This window comes from Camelus bactrianus, chromosome 7 (genome assembly GCF_048773025.1).
Source record: "Camelus bactrianus isolate YW-2024 breed Bactrian camel chromosome 7, ASM4877302v1, whole genome shotgun sequence".
Classification (NCBI taxonomy): Eukaryota; Metazoa; Chordata; class Mammalia; order Artiodactyla; family Camelidae; genus Camelus; species Camelus bactrianus.
In genome coordinates, this window is record NC_133545.1 from 91,160,368 (window position 1) to 91,180,991 (window position 20,624).

At 44.6% G+C, this 20,624-nt stretch overlaps 1 long non-coding RNA gene across 4 annotated transcripts in view; it reads right to left on the reverse strand.

Moving 5' to 3' along the window:
* Positions 1-20,201, reverse strand: part of LOC141578218 (uncharacterized) — a 39,754-nt gene extending 19,553 nt beyond the window's left edge. The window contains exons 1-5 of one of the 4 annotated variants that reach the window (XR_012508360.1): positions 19,275-20,201; positions 11,807-11,966; positions 11,142-11,418; positions 8,523-8,753; positions 8,026-8,159 (exon numbers count right to left, since the gene is read on the reverse strand). This is a non-coding gene — a long non-coding RNA (uncharacterized LOC141578218). Of the gene's footprint in view, positions 1-2,604; positions 3,921-6,939; positions 7,270-8,025; positions 8,160-8,522; positions 8,754-11,141; positions 11,419-11,806; positions 11,967-19,274 lie in introns of those variants that run through there. The other 3 variants (XR_012508359.1, XR_012508358.1, XR_012508357.1) reach the window with 3 other exon arrangements.
* Positions 20,202-20,624: the final 423 nt, after the last annotated feature.

The window sequence follows — 20,624 nt, forward strand, 5'->3', positions numbered from 1 at the left end:
CGGCCGTCAGTGGTGGACGTCAGCTGCAACAGACACGGAGTCAGCTATTTACTGCCAACATGGGTTAATAGTAAAGGCTGGTACAGGGAGGCCTGCATGGCTGCTGAGGCAAACCACAGACCCGACTCTGAATGCCCACTGGCTGGAGCAGAGAGGAAGCTACGGTCCCCTTTAGCGGTCCCTGTGTCCACCAGATCCAAGTGAGCCAGCTACTTAGGAGAAGGCCATGTTGTTCTGATACTCAGAAAAACCAGCCTCGTAAAGGGAAAATAAGAGTGGCATGGAGTTTAGACCCGCTCCTGCCTCTCTATGAAGGCAAAGTAAAGTAAATGGCACGGGGAAGGTGAATGCAAAAACAAAAAACAAAAAAAACATAAAACCGGTGACTGCTTCCTCCAACAGCATCCCCTGCAGCTGCTCATCTCCGAGCCTGCCACTTTCTCACCAGTGACCACCGGCCAGGAATCTCCGTCACGCACGTCACACAGCGACAGCCCGGAACCGCGTGCCAAACACGTTTGTGTGAAAGACAGAATCAAGGAAGATGCTGCAGATTTTGACTTTCCAAGTTTAAATACTCCATGAAAAAAATCCCTCAGCAGCCGCCTAAATCAATTCGCATCTCACTTCTTCAAAACAATCAAACAAATTTAATAAGTGCGCATTTGTCACCAAACATAAGGAGGACCAAACTGGTTCCTCAAAGCAAGGATTTTAACAGGTATCAAACCCCAGTGGGTGATGTGCTAACAAAGCAAACATTCCAAAAAACTAGAAAATAAAAAGATGACTAGGATAATATATGGATCAAGGCAACTGTTAAGGTTTTTGCTTTTTAAAGCGATGGGGACATCACGGAGGACAATCTGGCTATTTCCAATGCAGGGTGTGCACAGTCCACTTTTCAGACGCAACAACATGCTCACAGGGCGGTACAAGATAGAAAGGGAAATAGAAAAAGGAAAAGAGGAACAGCGAAAATTAGAAACACATGAGAACAAAAATAACTGACAGCAATTACAAGAATTTAGGTGAGTTTGGTGAGGACAGGGACGAGGGGACGGTGAGACCCACCCTCACCTATTGTTCCAGGGAAGGCAGGGGCCTGAGGCGAGCGGCGCTGCCTGGGGACCCCAACGTGGTCAGCGCCCCAAACCTAAACTTCACCTAGATGCGTGTAGACAGCTTTTGAGCTACAAAATGTGGTCGCATTTCAAGCTGGACAATTTTACTCACTCCCACCAAGAGTAACAGGAGAGAATTAGGCTCTGTTCCTGCACGAAAGCATTGTTTAAAAAAAGTAACGACTGAGGAATAGTAAAAGCAACAATGGAGTAAAAGTGACTGGAGGAGAGCGTACTTGACCCGAGCTCACTGGCCGCGTTATCTCACTGACGTTCAGATGCTGGCTGAGCCCTTACGGTACCAAAACAGACAGACCCACCAGGAGGGAGGTTTAATGCGCTGCTGTATTTTGATGCCGAGAGCCATGCCTGGTAAACGAGGTTCTGGGTAAACAATGGTGACAGTGTCAACCACTATGGGCTAAGCACACAACCAGCTACTCCGCCAAATCCCAAGGACACACTTCAAAAAGCAAAAACAAGCTGGCATTCTCTGGTGGGTCTGCAGAATCAGAGCCAAGCAGTTGCTGAGCAAACATATCACAAGTGATTCCTGTGACAAAAGAGGAGGCACTGGCCAGGGGGCTGGGGCAGGGCTCCAGGTTTCCACTGCTCACCCACCATTCTGTCCAGGGGGATAATGTGGTCCCTGCTTACGTTGCACCGATGCACCTACATTCACTGACGCCTGGGGACTGAGCAGGAGGTGACAGGTGACGGGAATGGAGCCAGCCTGGGAGTGGCACGGTGCTGGCATCTGTGCCCTCGGCTTTGCCCAGACCACTACATCTGCCAGCTCATCTACAAGAAGCAGAAGGGGAGAAAGCCATGTAGATCACAGGGCCCTGCGAGGACAAGTACAGGTCATGGCCACGATATGCCTCGCCCCTTCCTTAAGCCATAGAGGTATGTCCGGGGAGGAAGTGAAAATTCATCCAGAGCCCGCCAGGCACCACAAGCAGGTGGGACTCGTGTCCCCTGTGCCTGTCACTCACAGGACTGGTCTGGACTATCGTTTTATCAATTCTCTGGCATCTTCTCCTCCAACTTACCAACAACCAGAAAGTAGAATCTGATTTTAGACTCACAGAGAATCGCAGAACACCTCCTCCACTTCGGGCCCGGCAGCACGTGCCAGGTCCTCCGACCGTCACCTGTGGGACCGCCATAAGCCCTCTCCAGAGTCAAGGCCCGAGGCCTTAGGCCGGGGGGACACAGATTCCCACAATCTCCCCAGCAAATGGGGACCACCTCTCGGCAAAGGCATCTCACCCTCTTCTTCTCGAGGGATATCTCAATAGATACACAGGGAAACAGAGCAGAAGGTGGGGGGGTAGGCAGCCCAGAAGAACTCGTCTGCACTTCCAAGGCAAAGTGGGTCCGTTGACCTAATTACAGGGACAAAGTGAGGACGAATCTTTCCCTGCTGTGCCCCATACTCCGTGACATGCCTTTCCCTGCGTAAGGAGTTCATTTGGAAGCCCCTGGCAGTGTTTCCGTTGTCCTCAATTGGCATGGTGGTTGTCAGGCAGGGAGAGAGGGCCTGAGCCGTGCAGGTGCTGGACCTGGGAAGCAGGAGACACTGGCTCCACCCCCAGCTCAACCAGCGCCTCATTCTGCATCTCAGGATTCAGCATGACATCTATAAGCACAGGGATGAGACTGTCCCAGGAGAGGCTGTCCAACAGGAATGAAATGTGAGCCATGTAAAGAAAGTTTCCCAGTTGCCACATTTAAAGAGGTAACCCCCCCAAAAAAACCCCTAGAAACTGATTTTAAGAACATATCTTACTTATTCTACTGTATGTAAAATACTATCATTTTGACATGTAATCAATAAAGAAAGTAACAAGATAGTTTACATTCTATTTACTAGACAAGTCTCAGCGTCTGATGTGCATTTGACCTAGAGCACATCTCAGCTCAGAGCAGCCTCCTCCCCAGCTCTCCTAGCATCAGTGGCTTTGGCTAATCTATTGGACAGCAACTCCAGGGGTCACACCAGGGTAATTGGCTGAAAAGCGGGAGTAAGTGTCCATAATAACCCTAAAAGAATCTCTCCGAAACAAAGGCGGATTCACTTTTAAACGTCTGAAAACCGGCGGGTTGCTCCTCCCTCACGCCTTGGCTACAAGACAGCCCTCCTCCTTGCTGATCCCTTTCTGGATGTAGGGAAGCAACCCTTCACATAGCCAGGGTGGCCGGGCATCCAGGTAGACTTTCCTGTTCTCTGTGTCCAGTCCCACGAAGTCCTCATTCTCAAACAGGATGTAGAGCAGGAGGATCTTGTCCCCAGACTTGTCGGATGCACCGTCCAGCCACTTGGACTTGAGCATGATGAAGAGAGACTCAGTGAAGTCCTCGATCCTCTTCTCCACCACCCTGCAGTCCTCGTAAATTGACGGCCACGTTCATGCGCGGCTGCTCGGCCACCTCCCCATGCAGCACAAAGACAAAGAGCCGAGAGTCATAGAGCGTGGTGCCATACAGCTCCTCTGCACGTGGAGCTTCTCGAAGGTCTTGGCCAAGAGGCAGTCGGTAATGGTGACAAGGCCCACGACCTTGTGGTGGGTCTGGAAGTCGCTCCACCCATTCTCGGGCGCATAGTGGTGACTTTAGTGGATACAGAGTGCCCACTGCGAGCCGCACGGGCTGATCTGCCTCACCAAGGAGATTCGCTTATAGATGCATAACAAATTCTGCTCTGAGATGATCCCCACGGGTTGGACCACCACGGGGAGAGTCTGGTGGTCCTCAGCACACTGCACGTAGTCAGGGATGTTCATGTTGCAGGCCCTGACGAGAGGGAAGAGGAGACCGAGGTACATACTGTGCTGCGGGCTGCGGGCCTCACTGGGTTGCGGTGACCTGGTGTGTACAAGTCAGAAGGCAGGGGAAGCCCAAGCAAAGCCGGGGGTACAGTTTGTCCTCAGCGTCTGCACATGGCTACCGCAGCTCAGATCACATTACGCAGCTTTTGGTCTAGGCCTCCGCCCTCTGCAGAAAAGGGTCATTTCTTGTTTTCTGTTTCCAAGCACCTAGCCAGGCCCTGATGCAAAGCCAGTGCTCAAAACTGCTGAATAAAGGAATGAATAAAGGAACTGCTTCCACACCCCTCAGCAGGATATAATGCAAAGAAACACAGTAGGATCAAAAGTCCTGGATTTCAACTCCAATTTATTTGAACTCCTAAGCTGCAGAATACATGATAAGAAAACTTGCTTTGGGGAGGAGGGTACAGTTCAGTGGTAGAGCAAATGCTTAGCATGTATGAGGTCCTGGGTTGAATCCTCAGTACCTCATTTAAAAAAAAAAATGAAACAAATAAATAAACCGTTTTACCCCCTTCAAAAAATATTTTTTGAATTCCAAATTCAAGGAAAAAAAAAACACCTTGCAATTGACACAACATTGTAAACATGAGTATACTTCAATTAAAAAAAAAATTCTTGCCTTACAAGAATATATCTGGATTATGGAAGTTTACAAGTGTAAAATGCCTAGGGTACCACCTGCATAAGAAGAAGGAACTGTACAAATTTACTATCCCTCATTTATGAGCTATATTTCCTTTGGGCGGTTTATAACATCTCAGAGCTAATTTTCTCAGATTAAAAAAAAAGAAGGAAACATTACCGGATTCTCCATACTGCTGAAGAATCAGATAAACCTATGATAGCATCTGACCCACAGAGTTTACTCAATAAATGCTTGTTGAATGAATGGACAAGCAAAGTGAATGCTGCTCCCTGCCACAGAGCATCATGATGGTACTGCCTGGAAATCCCAAGCCCACGTTTCACCCGACTCTACACTAACCATGTGTGACCTGGGCAGGCCTGTGTGTTCCTCTTAACCCCAGTTTAATCATGAATAGAAATGAGGGCAATAACACAAACCTCAAAGGGTTAGTGAGTCATTACTGAATTGTATCCCAACTTTGCAAGATGGAACCTTTAAAGAAACTTGGGCAAAAAGTCCGTAGGCCCTCTCCATATTATCTCTTACAACTACATGGGAATCTACATTATATCTCAAAATAAAAAGTCTAATTTATTAAAGAGGCTATTGAGGTTAAATGAGCTCAATGTCTCAAATAAGGAACACACAGTACAAATAGGTCAATGCCCAGCCCATGAGATACACTCAGTAAACATTCCCACTGAGCCCACTGGTCCCTCAAACTTCAGAGCACGATGAAGTGTCCTCATGGCCAGAGGCCCCTGCACCTGAAACTAACAAAGCTAATGGTCCCCACTTTCAAGAGCCCCTGCCACCACCGTAGGTCTAATTTTGTACTTGTAATTTTTTTCTATTTATTAAATAGAAAAACGTAATTGCATAGCCTTCAGGTCACCAAAAGCAGACTACAGAGATCATGATGGCAGCCCTTCTTCATGAAACAATAAAATGAAAAGCCATTTCCACAAGATCTCTGTGTAAATCTACTAGGGAACTTCATCCTGTACTGAGAGGAAGAGGACTGGGGAGGAGGGGGCAATCTGCGGCACACAGACCCATGGGCCACCTGTCCCACGATGGACTTTAGACCCAACACTCACCCTCAAGGAACTTCAAAATAGACACAGACAGAGTGCTGTGGACAAGATTTTTTTTTTTTTAAAAATCCCTGATTCTCTCGCAGGTTTTGTTTCTACCGAGAAACAAATGTCTTATGTGTATAATGTTTCACAAAAGACTTAAACTATTATCACCCCAACTTGACGCATTAAGAAACTGAGGGAGAGAGGTTTATCACATTGTGCAAGATTAGAGAGAGGCAAAAAAAAAAAAAAGATTAGACTGAGCCCACGTCAGACACTGTATTTAAACCCAAGCCCCTGTTCCAGTGCTCACACTAGAAAGTGGGATATACTGCCCCTTTCCTGCCCTCTCCCTGCAATAAATGTCTGAAGAGTCTTTTCTGTGCCACCTGGAATCACAATCACTTCAATTTTCCACAAAGAGCTATGTCATTCCTTGGAGGATGTGTCAAAATCTGTATGTTGAATGGGAGGAGAGATTTGTATATTCGGTTTCTCAAAGGAAACATGGCTTAAAAGAAACTGAAAAGCACTTTTCTAGTCTAAGTCTTCATTGTGCAGAGAAGGAAACGGAGGCTCAGAAGAGATGAGGAAAGGGTCTTATTAACAAATATTGCCTCAGCGCAGCACCAAGCCAGCCTTGGGCACTTCTGGGGGAGGATCTGGAAGGCCCAGGAGAATGAGTCTTAGAAAACGGAAAGAGAAGAAGCATACGAGGCCCCGTCTCTACACCACCATACCATGAAGTTCCACCAAATTACCCAGTATGGGTGCAGCCAACATTAAGGTGGGCTAAACAGGTTATGGAAACCTGGAAGTCTCAACCATAGTGGAAATTCCAACGTTTACTATGTTTTTTTTCCCAGTTCAAGCATCAGCTCAGTGGGCACTCTGTACCAGGCACTACATGAGGCCTGGAGTTCTCCCAAATACACAACTCTTATATCACGTTTGCAAACCACACACAGGCCCACCAGAAGGAAAATGCCCACAGATAAGGTGGAATTACTGAAACTGAAAGCAGCCAACCAGCATATATTACTAGCAAATACGGTGCTGCTAGAAATAGACTCATGGACATAGAAAGCAAACTGTGGTTAGCAGGCAGGAAAAGGGGGATTAACAGATACACATTAATAAATATAAAATAAATGACAAGGACCTACTATATAGCACAGGGAACTATATTCAATTTCTTGTAATGAGTTGTACTAAAAACAATCTAAAACATATGTAGAAACATATGCATATGTTTATAACTGAATCTCTGCTGTACATCTGAAACTAACATTCTAAATTGACTACACTTCAATAAAAAGTAATTTTAAAAAATAAGTAAAAATAAAAGCAACGCCATTTAGAAAAAATAAAAGAATACTCTGATCCCCTTAGCTGTAGGTGCTAGAGAAATCTGGTTACAAACACCAAGTCCACTGGGTCACTCCAGCACTGGCTGTCACTCTTTCTGACCATCAGAGAGTCACTTGGCTTCAGTGAGTTTATTTTCTCTTCTGTGAAAGGCTTCAGTTGCAACTAACGATGTATAGAATCTCATCATTCACAAACCCAACAATTAAAGAGGACTTCCCATGGGCCAGGCTCTGGAAATATGAAAATATAGGGTCCGAGATATATTCATGGGTAGAAGAAATTTATGCCATAAAGACATTAATTCTTCTTGCTTTGATAGACAGATTCAATACAATTCTGTTTAGATTTCCTACCAGAGTTTTTATGGGTAACAAGATAATTTATGGTCAGGAACAACCAAGAAACTTCTTTAGAACCAGCACTGGGAAGGGGTGGATAGGTCATTCATTTCCACTGGTCTTTCTGAAGTGATGAAAACGTTCTGGAATATTAATGGTTGCACCACTGTGAATATGCTAAAGCTGCTGAATTGTAGCATTTAAGTGGGTGGACTTCATGGTGTGTGAACAATATCACAATAAAGATGTTAAATGAAAAAATATTTCTTGACAATTATTTTACCCTCTATACTACTAGTCTGCCCCACAATTTAAGAAGAACAAAAAAACCAAAACAAACCAAATTTTGCCAGGAGCTCTTTAGGACTGCAAAGTCCCTGAGTCTCCAACTCCTCTGGTGGTGCTGTTCCTGTTAACACACCCTAGCTGGGCTGGGCTAGTTAGGGACTGTAACTATCTTTTTAAGAAAGACGGCCACACGTTTCACCCTGGGAGAGGGAAGGATGGAGGATGTCACAGCCTCATGCCTTCAGCTCATTTTTAACTGAACCAAGCCTTGCTTTCAACACTGTAATCCCTCTCACTATGAAAACAGTGACATCATCAAGCACCGCCATCAAAACACGTGAAAGTGTTCAAGGTACTTACCTGGGGCAGAAACACTGAGGGAGGAGACGGAAGCTCGCTCAGCACTGACGCTCCCTTTTCCCGACTCCAACAGGAGAAGCTGGGGTTCACAGCCGGAGGCTCTCAGCCCGGGGAGCAGCGCCCACACCACTGAGCTGGTCCCCAGGTAGCGGGAAAGGGAGAGGAGGGCAGCCCCGGGGTCGCGGGTCAGGGAAAGCGGGGGGGGGGGGGACGCGGGCTGTAGCCCCGCTCGGAGGCCAGCCCCAGCCCCAGCCCCAGCCGCCCGCCCCCGTCCGGGTCCGCAGAACCCGCCCGCCCGGGACACAGCCAGCCCAGGGGCGGGGACGGGCCGGCGGCCGAGGAGAGGCAGCCCGGGAGGAGAGGACTCGCGGGCGGGAGAGGGGAAGGGGACGCCAGCCGCGGACTGAGGGGAGCCCGGCTGGGGCGAGAGGCGGCAAGTGCACACTTGGCCCTGGACAGCTGTGGCCGGGGCGCCAGGGAAGGAGCCAAAGTCCTACCGGGCGAAAGAGCTGAGAAGCCTTTGGGGCCGATCCCCGGCTCGGAGTTGCAGCTTCCAACCCTCGGTCCAGCTGGCACACACTGCGCATGCGCAGGAGGGCCAGCGATCCTCTCTGTGTTCTGCAAGAGAAGTTGGGGAAGGGAGGGACGGAGAAGATGGGAGGAGGAGGGGAGAAGGGGAAAAGTGGAGGGAGAGACATGGACAGGAGGAGCAGAGAGAAGGCAGGGATCTGGAGTGTGGAGGAGAGTAGCAGAGATGGAGAGAAATAGTTTTAACTCTGGGGGCATCCTGAAGGAGGCAGCAGTCCTGCCTCTGCACACTTCTCTAACCCTTCAAGGCCCGCAGCTCGTATTTTAACTCCCTGGCACAGCCCTCCACCCAAGGCCTCTGCAGGACCCCTACGGGGATCACACCCGTTGCCCCCAAGCGGAGCTGGGTTTCCTTTTGCTCTGGGAACCAAGCACCCGCAGGTGTTGTCGCTCAGAACTACCTTGGAAAGAGTACATATTCCCCTTTTACACGCTGGGACACAGGCAGGCAATATATCTGCCTTACTTCCACTGTCCCAGGTGTTGTGCTGGCGGGGAGCGGGAGGTACAAGGTCAGATCCCAAAAGGAGCATACTGCCTGAGTTTTGGTGCATAGTCCCCATCCTTCCTGGGTAAACCACTCCCCACACTCGGGGAACCATCAAGGGCACACAGTATGTCCCTGGGTGTGGGATAGCTGCCCTCAATTCCAGTGCCCATCTTGCTAGGAAGATAGGAGTGTTACTGAGTCCAAATTCATTCTCCTTAATGCAGGACAGGCCAGTAAGTTGGGAGACCAGGTGTTGGGGCATGAAATAGCAACTTTCTGTAGACCTAGATGGCAAACTAATATCCTGGAAAACCATCTCCCCAAGTCAGAATTCAGGCTCCTTTCCTACGAGCTTGGTTTTTGCAATCTTCTTGATGTAGTAATTCTTTGTTGTTAGAATCCTTTGTTCTTGCAGCTATCTACCTGGGTCAGATCCCTGTAAACCTCCAACAAAACAAACGTTATTTTCTATTAGGTAACTTGTTATCTTTATATGAATGGAAAAGTGTTAAATATCCTTAAAGGTCAGAGCATTCAAAATAGGCTCTCCTGTATATTTTAGGCTCTAGGCAACATTGTTTTACAAGCAAGATGAAGCCTAGGAGACAGAGCACAGGGTTTAGTCAAAGGAACAGATCTAATATGGAGTCAGATTTGTTCTTTTCTATTACCAGGGCAGAAGACACTTGAGGATTTAAATCCCTTTAAGTTAAAAATAAGTAATATTTTAAAGGAATTTACATACATAGGTCGGAATGTGCATAGCATATCTGGAAAACACACAAAGGTTTGTAAACAGTGGCATCTCCAGGGAGGGCTGAAAGAAGAGAGGATGAGGGAAAACTTCTTTCACTTGTGTATTTTTGTGCTCTGTTTGAAATTTTTTAACCACATGCATGTATTTCTTTTTCAGTTAAAAAAAATGTGTAATGGAGCAAAGGAGTAGCAAGCTCAGCAAATAAAGCAGCCATGGAATCACTGAGCCATCACTTTTGATTTCAGCCAGGAAGCATTTATTGACTCTCTCCTATGTGCCCAGTGCTGTTTTAAGACTTCTTTTATTTTTTTTCATAAAATAATAAAGTGCTATTCCTCACCCCTGCCCATGGCTGGTGGAAAACCAACTGAGTTTTTATTGAGTTGTTTTCCAAGAAGTAGAGATCAGTTATAAACAGAACACATCTTCAGGGCAAAACAGGCGGAGTGGTTTTCCAGCAGGCCAGATAGCTATGAAGGGTTTTCAACAGAGGCACACAGAGGCTGAGAGAGAAAGCCTCCAGGACCCTACAAAAAGCTGCCCAAACTGCCTTCTCCATGGCACTACTGAAATAGGAAAGAAAAAATCTGACTCCATATTAGATCTGTTCCTTTGACTTTAACCCTGTGCCCTGTTTCCTAGGCTTAGTCTTGTTGGTTCTGCACCTTTTGTAAAACAATGTTGCCTAGAGCCTGAAATATACAGGAGACCCTATTCTCAAGGCTCTGACTTTGAAGGATATTAACACTTTTCTATTCACATAAAGATAACAAGTTACAGAATAGAAAACAACATTTGTTTGTTGGAGGTTTACACGGATGTGACCCAGGTGAAGAGCTGCAAGAACAAAGGATTCTAACAACAAAGAATTCATACACCAAGTTTGCAACAACCAAGCATTCCCACTTCCCATTTTTAATATAAGAAGAGCCTGAAATCTGACTTGGGGTGATGGTTCCCCAGGACATTATTCTACCATTTCTCAGCTGGCTTTCCAAATTAAAGTCGCTATTTCTTGTCCCCAAAACCTGGTCTCCTGATTTATTGGCCTGTAATGCACGAGCAGAACAAGCCTGGACTCGGAAACACACACATTGAAAGTACCCATTTGGTATATTAAATGACCTGCTTCTACTCATCTTCCTGACGTTTTATTCTCTTGACCACTCCTGCTATGTTTATGAAAAACCTGTCATGTGGACACATTTCCACCTCTAGCCACTACCCTTCCAGGTAAGAACTGATGCCAAGAAGGCAATGGAAGTTGCTAGAAGGTATTACCTGGACAAAATAGAGCAGAAGTGGGTTCTGGCTGATGTTCAGGAGCAGGCTGGAACACCTGACAAGATGTTATAAGTACGGATAGACAGCTGGGCACCAAAGGAGAAGCTTCTAAACTTCCATGAGGGACTTGTTGGATAGGAAGGAAAAGTCCCAGACTATAGCTCGGATCCCACCACGAGCTTCCTGGGCGAGTCTGGGCAAGTAATTTAAAATCTCTAGGCCCGTGCTGTCCAACATGGGAGCCACCAGCAACATGCAGGATTATGAAGTTATTCTGTAGCCAGACAGAATTATAAAAAGACATTTTATTGCAAAGGCCCAGCAGGTATAATATTTAAAAACGTTATTGGTTATCTTGACCTAACGAGATATTTTTGTATGTGTAGGTTTCTGTGGTTTGTAAGGCCTGTGACTAATGATTCCGTTACAGTGAAGTATTTTGAAATTATAAGTTACTGGACACAGTACCCTCATATCACAGTTGAAAAAAACTGATCCACATAAGCAAGGTGATCTGACTTATTAGTTATGAGCAGGGGCTCTGGGGCCAGCCTGCCTGGGTATAAATTCTCACTCTGCCTCCAGGGGGTTCTGTGTGAATCTTGGACAAATTATTGTTGTTTTTGTTGTCGTTGTTATTATTTGTGCCTCTTTTTCCTTACCTTTTAAGTAGCGAGGAATATGTAGACTCTATCTCCTACTGTGTTGGCAGGATTAAATGAGTAAACGTCTGTGCTGCCCACTTCCCTGGGTTTCAGCATTCTCCAGGCAATCAGTGCCAAACTCAGAGGCATTCTCCACTGTCTTCGTCAGTCTGGGGTGCTGTAACAAATTACCGTGGGTCGGGTGGCTTAAACAACCAGCATATTCCTTATGGTTTGGAGGCTGAGACTTTCAAGGTCAATGTATCCTTGAGAGGATTGCCAGCTCGAAGATGGCTGTCTTCCCAATATATTCATATCCCAGAGAGCAGAGAGAAGCAAGCACTCTGGGGGCTTGTATAAGAACACTAATCCCATTCATGAGGGCTCTACTCTCATGACCTCAATTTATCCTACTAATCACGTCCCAAAGGCCCCACCTCCCAATACCATCACCCTGGGAGATGGGGTTTCGACATATGGATTTTGAGGGGATGCAAACATTCAGTCCACACATCGGCTAAGTCTCCCCAACATGCAGTCATCAAACCTGTAGCTAATTTCAAAGTAATATTTATGTCTCTCTGCCCATTTCCATTCCTACATCCACTATCACTGAAGCCCTGTTACATTTTATTCCTTATTTTTCTGGTAGAGATTTAATTGATTCCTCTAACTCCAATGCTCCCCTCGCTCCAGTCTGCTTAATAGCCCTGCCAGGTAGGTCTTCCTTAAAACACCTTCCACTTCACCTGGTTGTTTTTTAGTTGTAAATGTCAGAATCCTCTCCACACCCCATCCTATACCTTTAATCCGTTACACTACGGCTCACTATGTTATTTTCCTCTTACCAATGTAAGAAATTTCCATAAGCTTAAGAGCTTAAACCAGCACAGATTTATCAGCTTATGGCTGTGGAGGTCAGAGATCCAACACAGTTCTCATTGGGCTAAATTCAAGGTAGCAGCAGGGTTCCTTCCTTCTAGAGGGTCTAGAAGAGAATGTTTCCTTGTTGTTGTTGTTTTTTTCCAGTTTCCAGAGGTCACCCACCTTCCTTAGCTTGTGCCCCACGACTTCCTCCATTTTCATGGTCAGCAGCCTTTCTGAACATTGCTCTATGGCTACACCTCCCTCTGATTTTAAACTCAGCTGGGAAATGTCCTCCATTTCAAGGACCCCTGTGATTACATTCAGCCCACCTGGACAATCCAGGCTACTCGCCCTATTGTCTCATCTCAGGATCCCCTTGTCCCATCCCATTCAGGCATTATGAATGTGGCTGTGACACTCACCTTGTGTAACATTTCCTCTCATGGGCATTTTATGGTTCAAGGCACATATGAATGACTTTTTGTTTTTCTTCCTTAGCCTTTCTACATTCAGTATGTCTGGTGAGATTATATGAATCCTTTTTATTTGTCCCCCTGCACTAATCTTTAATAATGTATCATGGGTTTAAAATGCTAACTGATAGACAATTTAGAAGACAGAAATCCTCTAAGATTTTTGTCCTAAAATATCTGTCATGCATTTTGCCATGTACAGTAACATGTCACAGGTGGCTACCCTGTGGCCGGGGAGGGACATGATTCTGCCATAACACTCCCCTCATTCTCACCAATGTGCTGATCACCTAACCAAGGACCTATGCTCCCCGCTTCGCTCACTTCCTCCTCCTTTCCATTGACTACCCTGTTCCCATCGCTTCCTTCATTCAGCACATCAGGATTTCATGACCACATTCTTCTCTAAATGGAATGGGTATCTTGAATCTAATGTCTGACAACTGTTCTTACTGTATATGCACACACTGACCTGCACATAACCCCGTCCAGCTCTTTATTTTCCTAGAATCTCCCAGAGGAATCAGTTCCATGATGATGGTGATGATGATGATGATACTGACAATGATGACAGGGACCTCTCAAGGATTCTGATAAAGAGGGAATTAATAAAGGGAGGGAATCATTGCAAAATTGCCCCAGAGACAGGCTTAAAAGTAAATAACTGCTGTAGTGTTTAATGAAATTGACTAATATTTAACTATTTTTAAAACTTTATATCACTGAATTTAAAATTTTAACGGGAATTCTCATTCACCAGTAACCAAGATTCAACTCTAGGACCAAAGTCTAAGGATTTCAATCTTCTAACAAATTGTCCACTAGCCTTTTAAACACGTGATCCTTTTAAAAAGCTTAGTGCTGGGCTGAAAATAAGCAGGATTCATATAATCTCACCAGACACAGTGAATGTGGAAAGACTAAGGAAGAAAAACAAAAAGCCATTCATAACGTCTTGAACTTCACGTTGCTCACAGGAGAAAATGTTAGCCAAGGTGAGCGTCACATCAACATGACGCCTGAGTGGGATGGGGAAGCTGATCTTCCTCATCAGACATTTATCCTGATTTGTTAGATGCCAACACAGTTTCCTCATTGGATTTGCTTCTAACAAGTATGGAAGAATTTACGTTCTACCAAAAGCAGTCTAAACATTTTCCCCTGCTGTCAGGTCTCTGGACTGAATGTCCCCACAAGAAGGACATGAATATGTTTCATAGGGAATTCTTCCTGAGAAACAACAGGATTTTCGAGGGAAGGACTGCAGGCCCCCCATGGAGGGCTGGAGGAGGGCTAGAGGGGGCACTGGAAAAACAGCAGGAGTGAGTTCAGATACTACCGCTCAGGTTGCCAAAGACAGCATTGCTATCTCTGAGGATATGACATTCTCCCAAAAGTTCCATGAGTGAAGGTACCTGTGAACACTAAGCAGGTTGTTAAGAAACAGCAGCACATAATTTGCGTCACAGCTCAATTACAGTATGTTTTGATATTTGGAAAATAATTAGCCCATTTTCCTTTGAAACTGCAGCAGTAGCAATAGAAATAAAAAAGGCTGAGCCGTCTTGGAGACAACAATCAATAAACAATTCTAAATCGGCAGGATTCCTTGACGATATGCAAGCAATGAGCTAGATGTGTGCTGCAGATACCTCTTACTGCAGGGCTCACTCCTGCAAAGCATAGAACTAGTTTTCTCAGCAGACAGAGGGAACCAAGTCAAGATTCCAAATCTTGAGAGATTTACTATATGGCAGGAAAGATCACACAAGTACATCCAGCCAAATATGAATAAATGTAATCAAATATTATCAAATGTGATTGGAGCACAGATGAAACAGAAATTCCTTTCACCTGGGATCTAGAGAGACTTCTTCAGAAAATGTGGCTTTGGAGATGGCCAAAGACATGGGTGGAAATTTGGCAGAACAGGATGTAAGGAATTTTAAAACTGATTCTAAAATTCATATAAAAATTCAAAGGATCCCAAATATCCAAAACAATTTTGAACAAGAAAAACAAAGTTGGAAGACTTGCACTATCTGATTTTCAGCCTTTTTTTTTTTTTTTTAAACTACAGTAATCAGAAAGTATGGTGTTGGTGTAAAACAGGAAAATAGAATAATGGAGCAGAATAGAATGTTCAGAACTAAACCAACACTTATATAGACAATTGATTCTCAAAAAGGATGCAGTGGAGAAAGGATCTTTTCAACAAGTAGTGCTGGAAGAATTAGATAGTGATATGCAAAAAAAAAAAAAATGAACTTTGATCCACACCTCACAAAATATACAAAAATTAAATCACAATGGATCATAGATCTTAATAGGAAATCTAAAACTATAAAACAGCTAGGAGAAAAACATAGGCTTAAGCTTTATGACCTTGGGTTTGGCAAATATTTCTTTGCTATGACACCAAAAGTATAATCTATTTTAAAAAGAAACTGATAGAGTGAACTTTATCAAAATGAAGACTCTTCAAAGCTGTTCTAAACACTGCTAAGCAAATGAAAAGACAAGCCTTAGACAGAAGCTATTTGCAGATCATATATCTGATAAAGGTCTCTCTTTGTATCTGATCCAGAATAAAGAGGTCTCAAAACTCAATAATAATGCAAACACCTGAATGAATGAATGAGGCCAGAAAACACACTTCAGTAAAGATATCCAGATGGATAATAAGCATATGAAAAGATGCTGATTAAAGATGCCATTAGTCATTAGAGAAATGCTTTCAAAAACCACAGTGAGATACTAGTACACATACATACAAGAATGAATACGATTAGAAAGACCGACCTTACAAAGTGCTGGTAAGGAAGTAGAGCAACCAGAGCTGATACACACCACAAGGAATTTACAATAGTACAACCATTTTGGAAAAGTCTTTAACAGTTTCTTTAAAAAAGGTAAATACCTATCTACCATATAACCCAGATATTCCTCATGTGGTGCTTTAGAAAAGAAAAGCATATGTCCATATAAAGACTTGTAACCAAATATTCACTGCAATTTTATTTATAATAGCTCAAGTTGTAAATAACCCATGCATCCATCAAGAAGTAAATGGAGAAACAAATGATGGTCTATCCAAACACTGCTCACAACAAACTCTTCAGTAAAAACTCAGCACTAAACAATACTCTGCTATAAGAAAAATAAGCTATTAATACAGCAACACAGATGACTCTCAAAATAATTACACTGAATGAAAGAAGTCAGACAACATAGAGTAGATACTGCATTAATCCATTCATACAAGGATCTTGAAAATGCAGACCAATATGTTGTGATGGAAAGCAGATCAATGGTTTCCAGGGGAAGAGATGGGGAGGGAGGGAGGGACAACAAATGGCAGGAGAGAAGCTTTGTGGGTGATGGGTATGTTCACTCTCTTGAATGTGGTCATGGTTTCTTGGGGATATACTTATGTCAAAACGTATTAGCTGTACACTTTATACGTGTGAAAATTACTTTGCCAAGTATACCTCAAAGCTGTTTTAAGAAAAAAGGCACTTCAGTCCTGATCCACCTCAGCGCCTGATTGGAGCGACATGATCAGTCCCTCACCCTGTTTGCCTAAAAGGAAGGTAGAAAACCTCTCACGGAAAATAACATATGGATTTTTCATTTGCAATGTCTGCCATGTAATAAAGAATTTCAAGACATGCAACATGTCAAGACTATATAACGGATAATATGAGAATAAGAAACATTAGACAAAGGATGCAAACCCCCAGGTGATGTAGGCATCAGAGTTACCAATAAAGGCTATAAAATACTTTTAATATATTCAAGAAAATAAGGAAATTATGGGAGAATAGACAACAGGGTAAAGACTTTCACCAGAGAAATATACTGGAATGTATTTTTAAGAGAAATCAAACAGATAATCTAGAACTGAAGCCTTCAGCTCTGGAAACAGGTAAACAGAGCTAATTAGGATCCATTTTAAGTAAAACTTTCAGTAATGCCGGGTAAAATACAACAACAAATGTAACAGAGAGCTAACTATGGAAAGAGAAGTTCCCAGGTGTCAATACAAAGAGGACACTTAAAGCCCAGAGTGGTAATCTTGTGAGCTGATGCCACCACACCCTGGAGGGAAGGGGTTTTAATCTGCACATAAATAGAGATACAATGTCCATTTAGGAAAAAGGGTCCATACCAGATGTCGAAGACTCTTCCTTTATATCTATATAGTCAGAGACAGAGATGTAAAGTGGCAGCAGAGGTCACAGTGACACAGGGCCCTGGGCCAAGGAGTGTGAACACCTCTGCAAGCTGGGAAAGGTAGGAAGACGAATCCCTCCCTAGAGCCTCGGTGTGGAACGTAGCCTTGGCCACACGTTGGTTTAAGCCCACTGACAATGACTTTGCACTTCTGCACAAAAGAACAGTGAGATGATGAATGTGTATTGCTTTAAGCCACTGAGTCTGTGGTCCTTTGTTAGAACAGCAAAAGGAAAGAAACTCAGGAACCAACATGAACATGAACCCCAAGCTGCCTGCTGTGCTGGCAAGAAGTTCTTTGTCTCTGAACCTGGGGGAGTCTCCTGTCTTCTGGCAGCATCCACAAACTACCTCATGCTAACTTGAGAGCTTGCAGAGGGTTCAATCTTAACCCTGCACAGTTCTTGATATTTAGTTAATAAAAATGATGGTGTCATCATGGGTATTTTTCCATCTTTTAAATACCCTTCAGTCTTCTAATAAAGCTACCTCTAATTGAGAGACAGTGTAAATAGTTTTCAAACTTCATAATAAATAACTGTGGTTTTATTTGGTTACTTAAATTATGAGTAATAATATTCACATTAGTAAAAGTTATTAAAATCAACATTGTTTAATGAAAATATCATTTCTTTTTGCATGAACATGTATTAACTACAATAAATGTTCCATGCTTTGTTCTACGATTTACTGTTAGAGCCTTAAAGAATAATATTTTCCTCAAAAGATATTATGGCAAAGGGATTTCTTTTGGTGGAACAGTTCCTACATCAAATCTGGTGCATGGCTCAGGCCACTGGGAACCTAGAGATGATAGATATTAGGAGGCATTATAAACACAAAATGATTTTTAAAGGAATTAAACAACTGGATGTGTGAAAACAAAGAATCTGAGAATATTCTAGTGAAATAAATGTATTTTTCAGCTTAAGCAAGACACTGGGTGAATAAATCTAAAATGAAAAAACCACCCAGAGATCAGCAGTGAGTCATGCATGCAGTGTGACTGATCAAAACCAAGTTGTTTCCAAACCAGTGTGCAGGCTTGATGCCTTCATGAATCAAGTCTGTGTGGCACCAGGCCATCTCGAATACATGTTGATGAGGTATTTATAAGCCCTTCACCATCCCAGCACAAAGCCCACACATGAGCCACAAGACCATCACCTACACATCTGCAAAAGACACAGCATGGTGAATAGCACTTTTCTTGTTCAGTAGCCGGTGGCAGGGCACTGTGAGCAGACAGAGATACAGGGACACAGAGACACAGAGGCACTTCCCCTCACTCAGCTGATAACCTTCCGTGCATTCCTGGGGACAGGATTGTCATAAAATGCACCATGGATTGATCCTCCTCCTAGGAAAGGAACGGTAGGTCTGTCCTCAGGTTGGAGCAAGGGTGGCCGGAGGATCTCAGAAGAGCTGTTTCAGCACAACCAATAGAAATGTCTGCCACCGTGACCAGGAGAGACAGGTCTCCTGCCATCCCGGTAGGCACTTGGGCTCCTGACAAAAGCTGGGCTCAGTAAAGGCTTGAGTAGAAGGCACAGACCTGAGGGATGCCCCAGCAAGAGACAGGAGGTAGGGCCTGGTTTATGCTGCTCTGGGTGTATCCCAGCCTCATCCGAATACGAAATCAGAAATTTGCAAAACAGCAGAGCTGGGATGGATCATCTACTCCAGACTCCTCACATTACAGTTTAAAGGGTGGCAGCCCTGGGAGGCAAAGCAACGTGCTAAAGGCAGAGCGTGGAAGTGGCGGTGCCAGATGAAAAGCACCATGGCAACCCCGTTCAAGGCCGCTGACACTGAGGACGGGGCCAAGGTTTCCAACGAGGAGAATGAGACAGTGTAAATACTTTGTTCCCCCCAAAACCCCAAATGTTTACTAAGGCACAAAAACTCACCTTAACTAGCTCTCTTCTGAGGGGGCTCTCTTCTGTCTCCGTCTTTCTGTCTGTCTCCATTTCTCTCTCTCAGACACAAACACATACAATTTTGTGAAAGGGGACTTCCTGCCATACAAAGACAGACTTCACATCTTCAGAGAAACACTTGACAAAGCACATTTCCAATTCAAGTCTTTGTGTGAGGTCTGGGCAACTGGCTTATTTTCTAGAACAATCGGTGGTTCCAAAATCAGGAGATCATCTTCCCCAAAGGAAGAGTTCTGGTCCGTGTTGATGAAGCTGGGGGTGTCACATTTCATGAGCCCGTTAGGCTCCTTCTCTGGCCACCTGCTGCATCTGATGGCTTCCTGGAGCCGAACATCACTGTCAAGGGCTATGGTTGGGATACCAGCTTTGGCCTTGTCCATGCGGTCCACTTCATTGACGTAGCAGTGAAAGAGGGACCTAGATTCGTCATTGTGCTGCCAGAGAACCCCTTGGGCACCAGCGGTCTTCCAAAGTCCGACACAAAGCTGTTCAGTCTGAATCTCTTCTCGGGAGACTCCGCATTGCAATAAAGAAAACCAAAATAAAAGATCGCCCACACTCTAGCTCGGTGACCTGAAGACTTATAGTTTTTGATATCTGCTGAGAGCAAATCCCTGCACAGAGCATGCTGACAAGCACTGGAAGTGAGAGACATCACTTTCGAACACATACAATTACACCCAAGGCAAAAGTCTCGTGAGGGCCCTTGGACCATCCTGAAAAAACATCGCTCCCTGAGAATCCTCAATACTGGTGCATCGCACACCAGTGTTTCTCAGTGGGACACTCAGATCATCTTCATCAGAATTAGTTAAAGTGCTTCTTAAAATGCAGAATTCTGGGGTGCACACCCTCAGAGTCTCCAGAATTAGGGACCGGCAGTCTGTATTTTCATAGCCACCAAGATCACTAAACATGCTCAGATTTAGCACCGCGGGTCTACATCGGGTCACCTGAGCATCGACAATGCTGTCTCATGGGGTGGGGGGGGTGCCATATGTGTCAGTGTGCTGTCCTACCCACGTGTCTCCCCTGATTCTCAGAACTGACAGTGCAGTCCCATTGGGCAAGAAATACCACCATTTCACAATGCATACGCAGGGCGCCTGACTGACAGATACAATCAGTGCTAGGAAAGGGGACAAAACTCAGGTTCCTCATCGCTTGTTTCACTTACTGTGGGACAAATGATCAATTCAAGGGTAATAAATCAGTGTATGAGTGAATAACATGACTCTCGTTAGTCCCACGAGTGCCTGGAAGAGCGAGCCTGGGCACACTGAGAATCATAACAGCCCATCTACTTAATTGTCATCCTCC